An 18,533-nucleotide genomic window follows, 5' to 3' on the forward strand; every position below is an offset into this window, starting at 1 on the left:
CCACTGTAGCAGAAAGTCTCTTCATAGAAGTTTCCAAGCCAAACTTAAAAGAAAGTACAAAATATTGAAAATAAGTGGATGACAAAACAAACTGATTTAACATCAAGTTCAAGGAAATTGTATAGCAATCTTAATCTCAAAATTTGAATTTAAGGGCCAAAAGTACACTCTTTTGGTAGGCATGTAAACTGGTGCAGCTATGGTGCATACTATGGAAAACAGTATGGAGTTCCTCAAAAATTTTAAATAGAACCACCATATGTTGCTGCAGTCTCACTTCTGTGTATATATCCAAAGAAGTTAAAACAGAATATCAAGGAGATATCTGCCCTCTGTCATTCTTTGAGGCATTATTCACAATGGATAAGATATGGAAACAGCCAACATATCCAGTGATGGTTGAATGCTTACAGAAGATGTGGTACATATATACAATTGACTACTACTCATCCATAAAAAGAAGGAAATTTTGTCATTTGCAACAACATGGATGGTCTTGGAGGGTATTATGCCAGTGAAATAAGACAGAGAAATACAAATATGGCATGGTATCACTTATATTTGGAATCTTTTTAAAAAATGTAAAACTTACAGAACCAGAGTAGAAAAGTGGTTGAAGGGGTAGGTGATGAAGGGAGGAAAAAATGTTATACAGTGAATAGAGTCTCAGGAGCTAATATTAACCATGGTGATTATAGTTAACACTGTGATGTATAGTTGAAATTTTCTAGAAGAGTAGGATTTAAATGTTCTTACCAAAAAAACTAAATATATAAAGTAACTGTGTTAATTAACTAGATGGGGGGAATCCTTTCACAATGTATATAAAATCACCACAAAATTCGCTGAATATTTTACAATTTTATAAGTCAATTATACAGCAATGAAGCTGAAATTTAAAATATATAGAATTAGGGCAAATCATTAGACAGAAAAAGAGGAGTATCTAAATGAAATGTAAGGATATTAAACAAGCTTGAAAACAAAGGAGTTAAGCACTCAACACAAGAAATTGGACGGCTTAACCAAAAGATAGATTAGGGAAAAGAAAACAATGATATAAGGTGAAACAACTACAAAAGAAAACATAACACCCAATAGAAATGATGACTGAAACCAAAATGCAATTTGTAGACCATTAAAAGTGTAAAAACATAAGCATAAGAGAAAAGAGAGAAAAGTACAAGCAAATCACGTTATAATAAAATAGGGGACACAGATAAAAATCTACAATTATAGAAAGAGTGCCTATGTAAACGAAAGCAGGAAAAATGTACAGAACACGAATGTACACATCCTTAACAAGAATTACCCTTAATGTATAAATACTTGAAACATTCTAGTTATAATCTAATCATCAATTTGCATTGATAGACAAATTATTAGAAATATAGGGTTCACTCAGAATGGGAGAAAATATTTGCAAATGAAGCAACTGACAAAGGATTAATCTCCACAATTTACAAGCAGCTCATGCAGCTCAACATTAAAAAAACAAACAACCCAATCCAAAAATGGGCAGAATACCTAAATAGACATTTCTCCAGAGAAGATATACAGATTGCCAACAGACACATGAAAGAATGCTCAACATTGTTAATCATTAGAGAAATGCAAATCAAAACTACAATGAGATATCATCTCACACAGGTCAGAATGGCCATCATCAAAAAATCTACAAACAATAAATGCTGGAGAGGGTGTGGAGAAAAGGGAACACTCTTGCACTGTTGGTGAGGATGTAAATTGATACAACCACTATAGAGAACAGCATGGATGTTCCTTAAAAAACTAAAAATAGAACTAACATACGACCCAACAATCCCACTACTGGGCATATATGTTGAGAAAACCATAATTCAAAAAGAATCATGTACCAAAATGTTCACTGCAGCTCTATTTACAATAGCTAGGACATGGAAGCAACCGAAGTGTCCATCAACAACAGATGAATGCATAAAGAAGATGTGGCACATATATACAATGGAATATTACTCAGCCATAAAAAGGAATGAAACTGAGTTATTTGTAGTGAGGTGGATGGACCTAGAGACTGTCATACAGATTGAAGTAAGTCAGAAAGAGAAAAACAAATACCGTATGCTAACACATATGTATAGAATCTAAAAATAAAAAAAAAAATTTTTAATGGCCATGAAGAACCTAGGGGCAAGATGGGAATAAAGACGCAGACCTACTATAGAATGGACTTGAGGATATGGGTAGGGAGAAGGGTAAGCTTGGACATAGAGAGTTAGCATGGACATATATACGCTACCAAACATAAAATAGATAGCTAGTGGGAAGTAGCCGCATAGCACAGGGAGATCAGCTCGGTGCTTTGTGACCACCTAGAGGGGTGGGATAGGGATGGTGGGAGGGAGGGACACTCAAGAGGTAATAGATATGGGGGTCATATGTATATGTATAACTGATTCATTTTGTTATAAAGCAGAAACTAACACACCATTGTAAAGCAATTATACTCCAATAAAGATGTTAAAAAAAAAAACTCAAGTTAAGGATATCCCAATGTATAGTTCCCTCTCTCTTGCTCTCTCTGTCTCTATATATGCATAAATAGTGTCATTTTTTAAAACTTCTGGTAGAAAAAGAACTGTTTTGCTCATTAGCACAAATTACAGAAATAAAGTGACCTACCTTCTACCAACAAAATCCTGATTCCAGTTGGAGATACTCAAGGACCCAGAGAGAGAGACAGTGTTCTCTGGGCAGCTGGCCTCCAAATGCAGACCCATGTCCTAATGTATCTGGCTTTATCCCTGGTCAAAGGTACAATTTGATTAGCACCAATCAACGGTAATTGCTCTGGTTGGTCACCCCACTTTGTCTGAGCCCTTTTGATTTTTTAAACCAATCTTACAGCGAACTAAGAGGTTGAAAATAAAAGGAGTGGGAAACTCAAACCAAGCAAATATTAAACAAAAGAAAGCTGGCCTAGCAGCAATTAATATAGAATGTATTTTATTAGGTAAAAGAAGGACAGCTTATAGTTACTGAAAAGAAAAACTCATGGGAAAGATTACAATGATGCACTTTATGCACCTAGACACATACCACTGAGACATAGAACACAAAGACTGAGAATTATAAGGTAAAACTGATATATTTGCAATCATGGTGGAACTTTTCTTTGTTCAAACACCATCCTCTCAGAAACTGATAGATGAGGAGAGAAGAAAATTAATAATGTTATAAAAGTTTAACCAATAAATTTAACAACTTTGATTATATTACCTGCATCAACCACATAGCAAAATGCTTTTCAACACATGTAAAACATTTACAAAAATTTACCACTGTAAGACCACATAATAAATTTCAATAAAAATTCCACACAATCAACATATTGAGTACCATCTTGATCAATGTTTTATTTCAATCATGAAACAAAATTGAAAGTCAATAATCAAAAAGCTGAACACAACCATAGTTATTTAAAAATCAATATCCACATAACATCTACAGCAATATCTATATAACAGCTAAAAATCTATTGATTTTTATGTTGTATGCAAGAAATTAGTAAAAACTAAACCAAAATATCTCAGAATTATTTGAAAGAAAAAAATATAAAAATGATAGAACAATTCAAAAAACAAAAGGGAAAACAACCATATACAAAAATATAAATGATTAATAAAATAGAAGTCTGTTACTTAAAAAATAAAAGAAAGAAAGAACTAGTTAATAAATTATAGAGTACTCCCTGCTAAAGGAAGAGTGGGCTCCTTGAGTGAGAGACGCAGGTGCAGAGTGGCATGTGGGGGTGGGTGTCGGGGAGGGGTAGTAATTTTATAGAGGACGACCCTGTCAAACACCATTGTAACCAGGTCAACATCAAGAGTCATAAACTGGTGGGCTTCCCTGGTGGCGCAGTGGTTGAGAGTCCGCCTGCCGATGCAGGAGACACGAGTTCGTTCCCCGGTCCGGGAAGATCCCACATGCCGCGGAGCAACTAAGCCCGTGAGCCATGGCCGCTAGGCCTGCGCGTCCGGAGCCTGTGCTCCGCAGCGGGAGAGGCCACAACAGTGAGAGGCCCGCATACCGCAAAAAAAAAAAAAAAAAAAAAAAAAAAAGAGTCATAAACTGGTAATTCCCTGCCAGTCCAGTGGTTAGGACTCCACGCTGTCACTGCCTAGGGCCCAGGTTCGATCCCTGGCCAGGGAACTAAGATCCCACAAACTGCGAGGTGTGGCCAAAAAAAAAAAGCCATAAATTACTTTGATAGTATATGTCCTTGATATGATATGATTTAAATGTGATAAAATTCCCTCTATAATCTTCCTCCAAATACAGAAACCCAAGATAATCATAAGAAAAGCATCAAATTCCAATAGAGGGGCATCCTACAATATGCCTGACCAGTATTCCCCCAAACTCAGGTTTCTATAGAAACTTTTGGTCAGAAATAAGGAAAGTCTGAGAATCTGTTACAGCCAAGAGAAACCTAAGGAGACATGAAAACTAAATGTAATTTGATATTTTAGATGAGATCTTGGAACAGAAAAAGGACATTGGGTAACAGGTGAGGAAATCTGAACCAATGATAGCCTTTAGTAGACAATAATATATTAACATTGGTTCATTAATTGTAATCAATATACCATGGGAATTTAGATGTTACTAATAGGGGGACATGTGAGTGGGGTCGGGGTCAATACTCCCTGAACCATGTGCTCAACTTTTTGTAAATCTAAAACTGTCCAAAAAATTAGGTATCACTAAATATAATATTGTAAATAATAAATAAACAGGAGAAGGCATCAATAAACAATAGTAGAATGAAAAAAACTACACACATAATCTGAGTTTTGGAAACAGTCTACAATAAAGCACATTATAAAGCAAACGATTCTATGAACCACTATGTGACTTAATTTTTTAGAGCACTTTAAAAAATATTTTAAATTATGAAATATAAGGTGTTCAAAGAAATCTATAAAGCATATATGTGCACTTCAACAAATAACTCTAGAGTGAACAGAAGTGGAGCCACTACCCAGGTCAAGAAATGCAACATTGCCAGGCTCCTGGCTGCCTGCCTGGTGCCCTTTTTCCCAGATTACAGCCCCTTCTGCCTCCTAGACTGACCTTATCCTAACTATTCACAGAGTAATTTTGGTGAGCATTATAAAATTAAAACTCTGTCCATTTTTGAAAACTTTATGTAACCTTGAAGAAGCACAATTGTATTTATGTACTTTATTTTTGGTGTATTTTTTCATTTTTTAAAAATAATTATTTTAAATTACTTGAGTGTTCTCTGTCTTTCTCCTACCCTGTACACTCTCCCCTTCTTTTTTTTTTTTAAATTTTATTTATTTTTGGCTGTGTTGGGTCTTAGTTTCTGTGCGTGGGCTTTCTCTAGTTGTGGCGAGCGGGGGCCACTCTTCATCACAGTGCGCGGGCCTCTCACTGTCACGGCCTCTCTTGTTGCGGAGATCAGGCTCCAGACGCACAGGCTCAGTAGTTGTGGCTCACGGGCCTAGTTGCTCCGTGGCATGTGGGATCTTCCCAGACCAGGGCTCGAACCCTTGTCCCCTGCATTGGCAGGCAGATTCTCAACCACTGTGCCACCAGGGAAGCCCTATTTTTTCATCATTTACGCCATTGCATGCAGCTGGACTTTTCTGTTACAGGGTTGTAAAGTATTCAACCATGTAAACTTTCTACTGTTGATGGGGCTTTGGGTTGTTTCCACTTTTGGCCTCTTACAAACAGCGTTGCTCTGAAAATTCTCTGATGTGTATACTGGCCATAGAATATGTAAACTTACACTTGCCAAATTTTTTCAACACATTTTACCAGTTTACACACTAGCTGCATGCAAGGGTGCTCATTGCCCTTCACTGTTGCAAACCTTTGGTGATTTTCTGCCTTTTTAGTTTTAGCCAATTAGGTGAGGGCATAGGGGTACTTCCTAATGATTTGCATTTATTTAGTTACTAATAGGGGTGAACCAATTTTTCTGATGATTATTGGCTGATTGGAGGTGCTCCTTCAGGAAGTGGATCATCAAGTATTTCGTCCATTTTTCTGCTGGTTTGTCTGTCTTGGTAGTAGTTATATGTTCTGCTTATTAGTTTTTTACTAGGAATGAGTAACACGATATCTGTTCTCACTCTTTGATTTGTCTTTTCACTATCTTTTTCTTTTCTTTTTTTTTTTTTTTTTTTTTGCGGTAGGTGGACCTCTCACTGTTTTGGCCTCTCCCGTTGCGGAGCACAGGCTCCGGACGCGCAGGCTCAGCGGCCATGGCTCACGGGCCTAGCTGCTCCACGGCATGTGGGATCTTCCCGGACTGGGGCACGAACCTGTGTCCCCTGCATCAGCGGTGGATTCTAAACCACTTTGCCACCAGGGAAGCCCTGTTTTTCTTTTCTTTTTTTTTTTTTTTGATCAACAGATGTTTCTCTGTTCTTCTAACAGAACAAATATTAATTTAAAAATAGCTATAATATATGGTGACTGTCTAATGCCAGATGCTGTTCAATGCACTCTGCATAGAATAATTTATGCCTTATCTTCATAATGACCCTATAAGGGAAATCCTATGAACCCTATTTCTTATATGAGTAAACCGCATCAAGGAGATATTAAGAAACTTGGTCAAGGTGAGAGATCTAGTAAGTAGGGAAGTATTCAAGCAAGAATCTCCAAGATAATTCCTTAAAAGAAGAACAAGGAGGGGTGACTTCTCCTCTACCGACTGTGATATTTGAGCTGCAATGGACAAATATATCTACATGCAGAATAGAGAGGCCAGACACAGACACATGGATATGTGGGAGTCTGCTTATGATGGAGGTAGCATACCAACCCAATGGGGAAGGATGGGCTATTCAATATGTGGTAGTGGCATTGGCACTATTTTGGGGGGTGGAATTGGAGCTTGACCTCATACCACTTACATAAATAAATTTGAGGTGCATCACAGACGAATACAACACAGAATTTTAAGAGAAAATATCGAAGAATGTCTTTATGAACTCAGGGTGGAACAATGTCTTAGAGAACCAACAGCACAATGGTGGGAATGTCTGATATATTTAAATGATTCCAAACTAATGACTGTGATGGTTCATTTCACATGTAGACCTGGCTAAGAGATGCCCAGATAGTTGGTAAAACATTACTTCTGTGTGTTCCGCACGGCTGTTCCGGGAAGAGATTAGCACATCAGCAGACTGAGTAAAGATCGCCTTCACCAATGCAGGTAGGATCACCCAAACCACTGAGAGCCCAAATTCAACAAAAGAGCAGAGTGAGGGTGAGTTCACTCGCTCTGCTTGAGCCGACGCATCCGTCTTCTCTTGCTTTGGGACTTCTGACATGGGCACTCCTGGTTCCCAGGCTTTCGAACCCAGACCCAACCATATTCCCCGTTCTCCATCTTGCAGGCGGCCCATCTGACAGACGGTGAGATTCCTCAGCCTCCATAACCCAATGAATGAGTTCCCCTATTAAGAGCTATACATATAACTCTTATCGGTTCTATTACTCTGAAGAACCCTGACTAATACAATGACGTAAAAAATTAAAAGAAATTACGGTCTAGGAGAAGTTTGTCATCATACATGAAATAGACAATGAATTAGTATCCTGAATATCACATAACTTCTGCATAACGACAACAAAAAATAGTCAAACCAAAAAAAGTAGGCAGAGCTTTAGAATAGGTAATTCAGAAGAGAGGAAATCCAAATGGCTAATAAATACAAGAAGATGTGCAGGATCACTAGCAATCAGAGAAGCTATTCTCTGCCCGTTTTGATTAGGTCTGACAATATAAAAACGTGGGTCAAGGGCTTCCCTGGTGGCGCAGTGGTTGAGAATCCGCCTGCCGATGCAGGAGACACGGGTTCGTGCCCTGGTCCGGGAAGATCCCACATGCCGCGGAGCAACTAAGCCCGTGAGCCATGGCCGCTAGGCCTGCGCGTCCGGAGCCTGTGCTCCGCAATGGGAGAGGCCACAACAGTGAGAGGCCCGCATACCGCAAAAAAAAAAAAAAAAAAAAAAGTGGGTCAAGATATGGAGAAACCAGAACTCTCCCACACTGCCAATAGAGGTGGAAATTGGAGGGCAAGCTGGCTTTTCCTAAAAAGTTAAAAGTGAACATAAATACAACCCAGTAATCCTATATACAAAGCTGTTGTGTAAAGCACTGTTTGAAATAACAGAGATTTGGAAATAACCCTATTGTCCATCCCCAGCAGAATGAATAAAATAAAATAAATTACACAGATCTAGTTGACTTTGTTGAACTGACTGGGAACTATGGATAGGAAAGTCTTTAGATCTTGTAACTGTAATATTGACTTTTCTAAAAGGTGATGGTGGGGGTAAATTGTTAAAACCACACGACACACTACTTTCAGTTTCGCAGCCTTTTGTCTACAAACTTGATGAATATACACTGGACTCGTGATTGTTGTTTCTCAGAAGTGGAGAGAGGCCTAGGAGAGACTGTGGCAGTGAGAACAAAGGTGGCTCTATCCTTGCCTCTGTGTAGATGTCATTGTCAATGTCCCTTGCTTTTCCATATTAAGTATAGCAAAAACTTACTGGACATGGAACAACAGCTGGATTTGGGCATCTTTTCCTGAGAAGAGTGGTCCAGATTGTGAGAATCCAAACTGAGTGTGCCAGTTGACTTGAAATAAAGTAGAATGTTCAATAAAATTGCTTGATGAACCTCCTTCATGACCACTGCCAGCTCCTGATCCTTTCAAGAAGACTAATTTTTTTTTAATGGAAGTATAGTTGATTTTGTGTTAATCGCCGGTGTACAGAAAAGTGGTTGTTATATACATATTTTTTCAGATTATTTTTCATAATAGGTTATTACAAGATATTGAATACAGTTCACTGCGCTATACAGCTAATCCTTGTGTTTGTTTTATTTTTGTTGGTTTTCTTTTGTTTTTCAAATCCTTGTTGCTCATCTGTTTTCTGTACAGTAGTGTGTATCTGTTAATCCCATACCCCTAATTTATCCCTCCCCTGCTCCCTTTCCCCTTAGCTAACCACAAGTTTGTTGTCTATATCTGTGAGTCTGTTTCTGTTTTGTATATAGAATCATTTGTATTGTTTTTGAGATTACACATGTAAGTGATATATTTGTCTTTTTCTGTCTTACTTACTTCACTTAGAATGATATTCTCTAGGTCCATCTATGCTGCTGCATGTCGCTATATTTCATCCTTTTGTGGCTCAGTAATATCCCATGGTTTGTATATACCACTTCTTCTTAAACCAGTCATCTCTTGATGGGCACTTGGTTTGTTTCCATGTCTTGGCTATTGTAATTAGAGCTGCTATGAACACTTGGGTGCATCTATCTTTTCGAATTAGAGTTTTCATCTTTTCTGGATATATGCCTAGGGATGTTGTTGGATCATATGGTAGCTCTGTTTTTAGTTCTTTTAAGCAACCTCCATAGTTTTCCATAGTGGCTGAACCAGTTTGCATTCCCCTGAAAGAGTAAGAGGGTTTCCTTTTATCCACACCCTCTGCAGAATTTATTATTTGTAGACTTTTTGATGATGGCCATTCTGACAGGTGTGAGGTGATACCCCTCTGTGGTTCTGAATTGCATTTCTCTAATAATTAGAGATGTTGAGCATCTTTTCATGTGCCTGTTGGCCATTTGTATATCTTCTTTTGAGAAATGCCTTGACTTAGGTCAAGGAGACTAATTTAGGAACCAGTATACTGGTAAAACTAAACTTTTTTTAAAACATGGCTTCTCTTTGTTGGGTAAAGGAAATTTTGTTTCAAGTATAAAAGTGAGTGAAAACATAGGGAATATAGTGGAAGAAATATTTTCTGAAATTTATTTTGGTTTCTTTTCCTTCAAAATCCCCAATTTTGTTATGTTAGGCTATTTGGAGCCTGTATCTGCCGGGAAGAGATTGTGATATCCCTGAAATATAACAAGGAAAATTTCAGTTTCTAAAATTTAAAATAGCAACATGAGCCAGGCTACTATCTTCATAGAGACTTTCCAGAGTTCCCTTATTTCTCTGCACAGCCATATCCACAACTGACCTAAATTAAAGGACCAAAAGCCCTCAAGATGTCAGTTACTTGTCACATGAAAGTTTACTCCTTGCTCATATGAGATCTACTATGGTCCAGTTGCTCTCCAGGGCTGCTGCCTTCCCAGTAATTCCAGTCTGCTTCCATCATGTGGTTCCACCATCTCAATACAGGGCTTAATCCTCTTTTCAGCCAAGCATCTCACTGCCATCCTCCACTGAGCATCCTGAGTTCAGCCTCTCAGCTTCAGTTTTCCGCAGAATATACTACCCAGAGTTGCCCGGCTGCATGGGGATGGGGATGGCACATGGGCTGTGGCTTCTCCCCAATCACAACTTCAAAGAAGCCTTACTTTTTCATTACTCCTGCCTGTAGTTTTACATGGTGCTTCAAATTCCAGAACCTTACTGAGATTCTGTACGGGAGAGCTGGAGGGAAGAGAGATGTGGTTTGATTCTCTGAAATGTTTCCTTCTGCATCCAAACTGTCATTTTCAATTTCCAAAATTTATTCTGAGTTTGGCCGCTTCTGTGCATTCTCAACATTGTGGCCTAAGTCAGTAACCATCAGTTCTCACCTGTGTTACTTAGTTGTTCTAACTACTTCTCCTGCCCCTAAGGGGTCCACAGAACAATTAAGGTGATTACTTAAATGTGACAATTATATGTCAAGTGCTGTTTTAAACTTCCAATGCCTTCTCATTTCAAGCTGAAGAAAACTCCAATATTTACTATGATCTACAGGTCCTACATAGCCTGGACCTTGCCTCTCCCTTCTCTATGCCCCAGACACAAGTGAGCTTCCTCTCTATCCACACAAAAACACCAAGCTCTGTGTTAGGGCTGCTACAGTTGTTGTTTCATCCAAGTGGAAATCAGTTCTGGACCTTCCTTCTTGTCCTTTGGGACTCAGGAAGGTCTCCTGCTCTATGAAGTATCCCCTGAGCACAAGAAACACACTGCCCATTCTGCACTATCACCCCAGCCCCTTTAATCCCTTCACAGAACTTATGCCCACATGAAATTGTCTTGTTCATTTATTTGTGGATGTTTTGATTGGGATGTATCAATTACTTCACCATGTGAAATGTACATACAGCATTGAGAAGGCAGTGGAGACTTGGAGAGGTTTTCACATGCTGGTATTTTTTGCCCTATGTTTGCTCATCTCTCCTAGCAACTTGGATCAGCCAAGTGCCAGGTGATTTCCACCAAGTCACGCTTTCAGACCATGTGTTTCTCCGGATATATGCCCAGTATTGTGATTGTGGGATCATATGGTAGCTCTATTTATAGTTTTTTACAAAACATCCATACTGTTCTCCACAGTGCGTATACCAATATACTTTCCCACTAACGGTTTAGGAGAGTTCCCCTTTCTCCACACCCTCTTCAGCATTTATTAATTGTGTATTTTTTGATGATAACTTTCTGACTGGTGTAATGCGATATCTCACTGTAGTTTGATTTGCATTACTCTAATAATTAGCAATGTTGAACATCTTTTCCTGTGCCTCTTGGAAAGGGCTGTAGCTTCTTATCACTCAAAGCGTGGCCAGGATCCACAACATGGACATCACCTTTGACTTTGGTGAAGTTCAGGAGCTCAGACTTCGGCCACAGACCTATGAGTCAGAATCTTCCTTTTAAACTACATCCCAGGTGAGTCAGGGGCATGTTCAAGGTGGAGAAGCACCGCTTCAGTGCGCTGGTCCTCAACTCACTGGAATCACATTTGAAACATGCTGATGTCTAGATCCTCCCCCCATCTTCTCACCACCCCAGAATTTTGGCTCCATTGGCTGCAGTAGAAATGTTAAAACTGCTGTGCAGTCATGGTTGACAGCCACCCATCTAACTACTGGTCCATGGGGAGTTAGGCTGCAGGGGTGGATGGGAGTTTAGTTTCTTCAGCAAGTGTCAGTGGGAGGGTTTGGTTTTTTTCTCGTCAGGCCCAGTGGAAGGATGGAGGGACACGGAGAGCACACATTCTTCTCTCCCGCCCCTGCCATTCCCCGCCTTCATTCCAAGTATGGGCGTGACAAGGCTCTGTACAGGCTCCTTGGCCAGTGGTTCTGTTTCTCTGGTTGCGGGTCACAGAGTCCAGGCTGGGCTGGCCGGCAGTCTCTCTGGCAGTCCCGTGTCCCTGGGGTTTGGCTTTTCGGCGGTGGGAGTTTGTATTTCCGTGAAATTGTCTTCATCTCCTTCCTTCATTCACTCCTGCCACGGCTCACAGCGCCCAGAGCCTGCTGACCTTTCCTGTGCGACCCTTGACCCCTGGTAGAAAATTCCCATCCCACGCAGCTCAGGCCAGGTATCTAAGGGAGTGTTGCTGTGAGGAGGACGGCTCAGGCCCCATCGTACGGCCAAGGACGCTCCTGGGGGACAGTCTACTATTGCTTTGTGGGAATGAGGGTCATGGGGTTGTCATTTTCTCAGTTTTGCAGAGAAGCTAACAACTTGCGATTATATGGAAAAAAACATGTAAATGTTGACAGCTAGATAAAAAAAAAAAAATTTCCAAGTCCTGAGAGCCAAATGAAACATTTCCAGAGCTCAGACTTGCCCCCTGTTCTCAACAGCCCATTTGGATTGCAAAGATTCCACAAGCCATGGAGGTTAAAGCAAATGATCTCGCTGGACCTTTGGAGCTGCTAGAAAAGGGGATTCACCCGGAGTCCCTAGGCCACGTGGCCAACAGTTTTTAATCCAATGACTTGTTAGTTTGGTAGCCCTCTGCTGAAGGCACACCTTCCATAGGCCTAAGCATGGCTGTTTCTGACACTCACCATCTAAGACCTCTGTCTGTCCTCCTAGGGGGACAGGGGACCTCTCTGCCTGACCTGGGGCCAGATATGGTAGGAGTTGTGCAGGGAAGTCGTATTTCCCTAGGACAGCAGAACAGAGGAAAGAAAGGACAGTTTACACTCTCCAATCTTCTCCCTCCCCTCTTTTCTGCCCTCCCTGAATGACAGACAGCCCCAGCGTTTGACAGAGCCCCTTGTTTAACGCTGCCACGTCTCTGCTAGTGACCGAATGTTTCTCCCTCAATATTGTCTTTATACAAGATGATGTGATCTGTGTTTGTTGCTAATATTAGATCTGTAACAGATGCCCTCATTGTTGGGCCCTGGGTCCATGTGGAGCAGATTAATAATGCAAAGACAAAGGCCTCAAATACTCAGTGCCTTTAAGAGCAGAATTTGTTGCAAGGGACAGGGGCCTTACACTGTGTTGAGCAAGGTGAGGGGACAGGCCTGTGAGAGACCAGGAATTGAGAGACTACAACGTAAATGCCATTGGAATTGTAGGCAGAGCTCTTGGGGTAAACGGGCAGGGAGCATAAAGCATCAAGAAGAGGCATCTTCATGTGGAGACAAACAGTAATGTGGTTAAAATGACAGGTCATCTAGTCACCACTGGTGGACAAAATCTGGAGAAAGGGGAACCAGGTAGCAAGTCTAGGGAGACAGTAGGTAGTTCAGTGAACGTGGCCAAGGTCGCGGTTCTTTTTGCTCCTTTCCATTTTTTTCAATAAAACCTTTTAAGACAGATCAGTGGAGGGGCGTCACCTACCATGTACCTCCTAGGTCTTAGCATGGACCACTCGGACTTTCTTTGACCCTCTCTCATCTTCTTATTGCAAGATAATTTGTGTTTGTGTTTTATCTGTAACTTATTTTATTGAAGTATCGTTGATTTATCAATACAATGTTGCATTAATTTCTGCTGTACAGAGAGGTGATTCAGTTTTTTATATATATATATATATATATATATATATATATATATATATATATATATATACACATTCTATTTCATATTCTTTTCCATTATGGTTTATCACAGGATATTGAATATAATTCCCTGTGCTATACAGCAGGACTTTGTCGTTGATCCATTCTATACATAATAGTTAGCATCTGCTAAGCCCGAACTCCCAATCTTCACACTGTGTTGTATTTTTCAATATCTGCTGAACATGTTTCTTTCTTTTCCAAATTTTTATTTAGTTGCCTGAACCGTGGCGAAGTTACTGTTGCACAGTGAGGTGGAGATCGCGTCTGACTGTCTCGCCTGCTACATGGACCCACACACTAGCAGGCATTGTCCTAATGAGCGCTTTCTGCCTGCAGTGATCCCAGCGCTAGTGCCCCGGAAGGCTACTTGAGACTTGGTGAAGGCCAGTGGATCAAGGGTTTTTTTGGTCTCTGGAGGGTTGTGCTGCAAAGGTTCTGTGCTATCTTGATTTGGAATTGAATTGTCAAGGTGAATCCTGCAGCTAACCTGTTTATAATCTGAGTTTAATCTTTCTGAAAAGAAAACCAGAGCCCTAAAATACCTGTCTGGTAAACTGCAGATTTTTGTAATTGCATTTTTTCCCCCCATAAATGAAAGACTGGCCACCTACCTACAGTGAAACTATATGGAAGAAACAAAGTAGCGTTTGTTCAGTTTTGCTATAGGTTAAGAGCTTCACATTGTTTATTTCATTTCATTCTCATGTCAAAAATGTGAGGTAAGTATTATTATTGTCATTTTACAAATGAGGGACTTAAGGCTCAGAGAGCTCAAAAAGCTTATAAATGACAGAGCTTAGATTTAAATCAAAGTCTCCTGATACCCAGACCTCTGCTTTTCCTATTTATCTGCACTTCTGGAGTACTTTTGTAATTGCCAGATGCTGTTATAGTCAGACTAAGACAAATACATATAGACAGAGATAGGACTGAATGTTTTCCTTAATATATATTACAGTGATAAAAATAAACCGCAATTTTTAAAAATTCATAAGTAGTTATAATGGAATAGATACTTAGGCAAATAGATTTCTGAAATAAATGTTTAAAATTCCATGTTGAAAATCAAGGTGACCTGGTAGAAAGCTGAGATTGTTTCAGGACAGCTGAGACCATGTTTTATACACTCTGTGTCTCCAGCAATTAGCCCTGAGCCTAGCCCACAGTGGGGAGGAAGGCACTCAGTGTTTGCTGAATGAATAAATAAGTGTCTCCTCTATGCACATCAATATTTGGAAAAGAAGAGTCCATCTACTGCATTAAATGGTCCTCCTTCACCCACTGAACAGACTTGTCTTCAACATTACTGCCATAGACTGTTTGTCTCCCTCCAAAGTTCATGTGTTGAAACTTAAGTGATGGTATTTGGAAGTGGAGTTTTGGGGAGGTGATTAGGTCATGAGAGGAGAGCCCTCCTGAAAGGGATTAGTGCCTCTAGAAAGAGACCACAGAGAGCTTGCTTGCCCCTTCTGCCATGTGCGTATACAGCAGAAAGACGGCCATCTATGAACCAGGAAGCTGGTTCTCACCAGACACTGACTCTGCTGGCCCCTTGATCTTTGACTTCCTGGCCTCCAGAACAGTGAGAAATACATGTTTGTTTCTAAGCCACTATGATATTTTGTTATATCATCCTGAAAGGATCATGAAAATACTAAATAATATTAACAGGGGTTAGGCAAGAGAGCCAAGCCAAGCAGTTTATCCATATCTGGAGAAGGTGGATTTTGGTCATCTTGCTTCATCAGAACCTCCATTTCCTGTTTGTATTATAAAAAGACTCAGTGCCTTGGTGATCTATGAACAGCTAGTGAAAATGAAATACTCCTGTGAGTTTTTCTAAAATGTATATTTATGAAAGCTACAGTGGTTTCCAAACTTCACCTGAATTTAATACTATCTGCTTTGAAAAAGAATTTCATTTTTTCTCTTGTATGATAGTTTTTCTGTATAAAATTTTAAATACACAAAAATAAAACAAAATAATTTTACTTACCTATCGTTGAAAAGAATTATGGAGCTTTTCTCAGTCTTTTTTCTTTTGCGTATGTTCACACACTGTGATCATACCATGCATAAGTCTTTTATTCTACTTTTCTAATTTTTCTTTCTATTACAAACATATTGATAGAACTTCATTTTCCTTTTTTCCTGGAAAGTAAAAATAACTTTCATAATACACAGGCAATATATGTTTTTTCCCGTTAAATAAAACAATACAGATGAAAGATACACAGATTATACAAAATGAAGAAACCTTAAAATGTGGACGTTTAAACAGAATGTTCTTTTTTCTCCCGTTGACACTCAAATACATTTTTTTTTTTTTTCAGTACGCGGGCCTCTCACTGTTGTGGCCTCTCCCTTTGCGGAGCGCAGGCTCCGGATGCACAGGCTCAGCAGCCATGGCTCACGGGCCCAGCTGCTCCGCAGCATGTGGGATATTCCCGGACCGGGGCACGAACCCGCGTCCCCTGCATCAGCAGGCGGATTCTCAACCACTGCGCCACCAGGGAAGCCCTCGAATACATTTTAAAAGGAAACACGCAATCAGCAAGAAACAAAAGGCCAAGGAAGCTCCTTTTGATCCCCTGTCTAAATATATAACATTCACTCATGTCTGCGTGTCTGCCATCTGAGTAACCTCCTTTTGGGGCCCAGAGTTGAGCTGAATTAAAGTTGGTTGGGAAGACTTAGGAGTTGTTTATAGAACCAGTCTCCAAGGTTCACTAGAGCATCACTGGAATTTTGCTGATATTTAAAATATGTGTTTATTGCATCTTCTATTAGGGATAGTGGGGTCTATATTTGGAGAACAAGACTTTCATTAGTCACTTGGGGAATGGTAGTCCAATGATCACTAACCTCTTAAGAAAAGCAGTTGGTTAACTTAGGGCTTTGGATTTGTTCCCTGGTGTATGCAGGTTGGGGGTGAGAGCTGGATCTCTGAGCCTCACTGTCAGAGCTCCTACTTCTCTGCTGTGTTTCAGAGTACCAGTCGCTCTAATAAATGATTAGGAAAAGAATGTTGACCTAAAGAGGCATCAAACTTTTACCTGTCCAAGGTATCCACATCTCAGTGGGTCCCAGTTATATCACTTTTCTGAGATCTTGGCTAAGATAAATGGATGGCTACCAGATGCTTCCACCAACTCCAGGCCAAGTATTAAGAGCAGCTTCTCTCTTTCCTGGGAAATGGGTCAGTCATGTTATCATTTGCGATTGCTCTCTTGGACATTTATTTAAAAAGGAGCTATATAAGTTGGCTCTGAAGTTAGAAGAGCTATATATATTTTATATCTATAACATCTATTAAATATTCATTTAGTACTGTTTATGTGCTATGTATTTTTCTAAGCTCTTTGTATCCTGAATTTCATCACATCTAAGATGCCACTGATTATAAGCTACACCATTCTTTTTCATACCACTGAGGTAGCTAAACTATGTTATGTTATTGACTGTAAATTTCACCTCAATTTCAGACATGTTAAAATGTTAAAAATGTATGTCTTAGAATCAAGGAAACATGGTATATTAATGCATGTTGTCATAATTAAAACAACTCTAGGAGGTAGGTTCTATCATTATCCTCATTTTGTAGATGAGGAAACTGAGGCGTAGAGAGGTTCCACAGTGTGCCCAAGATCACACTGCATTTGCACCCAGACAGTCGAACTCCAGGGCCCAGCTCATAACCACTACACTCTTCTCCCTGCAGATAAGGAAAGCCGAAACAAAAAGTTTCAGAAAAGTTATTTTAAATATTTCTCTGCATGAGGAGATTCAAAATTATTCCTGTTTGGAGTTGTCCCCTAACATCTCAACCAATATCCAAAAGCTGAGCAATCCAGCAGTGCTCAGGACTTCTATGGACCATATGTCTTTTTAGTACAAGCTCATGGGGTGAGAGTGTGTGTGTGGACACATGGCTTCTTCTATGAGGACTGAGGTAGTCTAGTGTTACTTCTAGACATCAGCCAGGGTTTAGCTTTGCTAGGAGAAGACACTTCTGCCACAGTTTCAGGAGAGCGTGGTTCAGCCTCCTGTTGGTATGGGTGTCAACCACCACTTCTGACTCTGAGGCCTTTTCCACTTCTGACTTGAGGGTTTGGCCTGGTGCACTTTCTTAGGTTTAGTTATGATTAGGAACAGAAATCAGGCATCCTCACCCAAATAGGAGTTACTCCTCAGCCTCCTTGCCTCTCCTCATAATCCACATGGGATTAATTTCCTCACTACCTGTCAATTTCATACAAGTGTTTGAAAACCAACAGAGAGGAGTGACAGGAAGCGGCTTCAGGGACCTAGAAATTTAATCATTGTTCTAGTTGACAAGCCACAGTTTCAACATATCTCATCATTAAGTATGATTTTACACCATTGCTACTGTCTTTCCAGAGCTACTTCTCCCCAGATTAGCCTCCGCGACCCGTCTCTGCCCTCATAGCACATAGCTCTCTTAAAGAGCACTTCTCACACTGTATCAAAACTCCTTGGATGTCTGTCTGTCTGTCTACCCTAGCTACTTCAAGTTCTGTGGTACAAAGTTCTGTATCTGTCTTGCCCTGGGCCAGAGGTGACACAGCATGAAGTCTACGCTACGGAACTCACTCGTGGCGTGAAAGTTCCCCAGCGTTGCCCTTCCCTGTCTATGGCAGAGCATCAG

Source organism: Kogia breviceps, chromosome 7 (genome assembly GCF_026419965.1).
Source record: "Kogia breviceps isolate mKogBre1 chromosome 7, mKogBre1 haplotype 1, whole genome shotgun sequence".
NCBI lineage: Eukaryota > Metazoa > Chordata > Mammalia > Artiodactyla > Physeteridae > Kogia > Kogia breviceps.